Genomic DNA, 1,862 nt, shown 5'->3' with positions numbered 1-1,862 from the left:
CTTCACATATTGAGACGAGCAGTCTCTTCCTCATCGAGACGTTAACGGTAATAGAGTACGATGCTGGACGATATATGGTTTAGCTGAAAGGGTACTGTGGAGAAGATCGATGAGGGGGAAGACTGATGAAGCTGTTATTCTCACATTAAGAACATCCTTCCCTCCCATTTGCGCCCTTCGTTCGTATGCCACTTCGAGTCGAATTGAATATGCTCAAGGACATCCAAGTAGTACTCGGTGAACGCTCACGGGAGCAGACATACGAGACTCTCAGGTTACCATGTTCACCTTCTGTGAAGAACGTGCTTGAGGGTGTGAGAGTCAAACTGCTTCGGTTGGCCAATTGGACTATAGCGGGAGTGAGCACACCTGAAAGCTGAACAGAGGGTAAAAAGGACCAACCATCCCAAAACAGGTTCTCCTCCCTTCACTTAGCTTCGCCCATGTTAGCGTCGTCCAGGCTCTGAATCATGATACTCGGACTAAGATTTATGGCGTCGATGTTGTGAAAGAAACAGAAAGGGTAGTTCACATGTAGAACTGCTGCGAGAAGCTTGCACCAAGACCATCGCCGTTCAAATTGAGGAGGCGCGGGTGAAATTGAGGAATCTCGGCACCAAGAAATCGAACAAGCCCGCAGCGAGGGAGAGGCTTCTGTGCGCATGCGTGAGTTGAGAAAAGTGTTTCTTAGGCGAATATGAAGAACGGTGTTGGGGGATTAAGAAGGGGTGTATCATGTATGGGGAATGCGTAGAGGTCGTCTTCAAACGTTTCTGCGATGTAGGTCGAAGGAGCGGAGGGCAGGCGCGTAAAGATATCTCTCATAGTGCTGGTGATGGACCCCGGCCCACATCAATAGACGAGAGTACGTCAAAAATAAACCGCCAGTGAACGCGACGGCCTTTCTCTTGATGAAGATAAGCAGGCTGCCTCGGACACCAGAACACCATCGTGTATAGCTAGATGCAATGTTAAATAATAAGATTCCAGCGAGATAAGAATGACGGACATACCAAAGAGTCGTACAGCTAAGGACGGTCTCCCAGATGAACCATACATGACCCTCAGGACGCCGACCACCCTTAGCATGGTCATCCCTCTTCACTGACCTCCCTTCTATACGCAATCACCATTTCCCTCCCGTTCCTCTCTCCACCTGTAAAATGCAAAATTCTGTGTCCCGCTTCCTCCCAGGCCATCCAAGCGTCGTTGAAGTTGAGAGGCCACCATCATTGGGGATGCAGAGTTGAAGAATCGCCGTGCCAAGAAACCGAAGAAAACCTTGACGAGCGAAGAGCTTCCGTTTGCGAGTGCATCTTCGATCGAGGTCTTTACGAAGCAGACGGCGAAGAACGCTGGTGGTCGATCGAGGCTTCGTGTGCCCGAGTCGATACCTGTCCCTGGTGGAGGTGGTGGTGGAAGACGAAAAGAGGAGTTTTGATCCCGCGCCGCCCCGATCGGTGGGAATTTCGCCCTCCGAGCTGATTGTCCCTTCCCTTCCATGGCTCTCTTTCCGAGAAGACGACACTATTGTACTGATAACTTAAATTTCTCACATCCACGCAGGCTGGTAATAGAGATAAATCGCGTATTGAATTTACTATCGAACACTAAAATACCCCGACAGTTCAAGTCTCTCGATCTCAGTGACGACGGCATCAGACCGTGATAATAATACACGCAGAGAAACTGATACTTGTGGAAGGTCCGATGAATAAATATGCGTTATGTCCAAAGCAAAGTATTTCCACCCTCATGAAATCACCGGGCGTGTGAGGCCCCCCGTGTCTTTGGGTGCTCAACCTGGCATTGCGAGATCATCGATAAAGTGCTACAAAATCCCATTAAAAAGACGGCCTTAA

The sequence above is a fragment of the Desarmillaria tabescens genome (genome assembly GCF_030435595.1).
Source record: "Desarmillaria tabescens strain CCBAS 213 chromosome Unknown EV420scaffold_176, whole genome shotgun sequence".
NCBI classification, from domain to species: domain Eukaryota; kingdom Fungi; phylum Basidiomycota; class Agaricomycetes; order Agaricales; family Physalacriaceae; genus Desarmillaria; species Desarmillaria tabescens.
Note: the sequence above shows the minus strand (reverse complement) of the source record.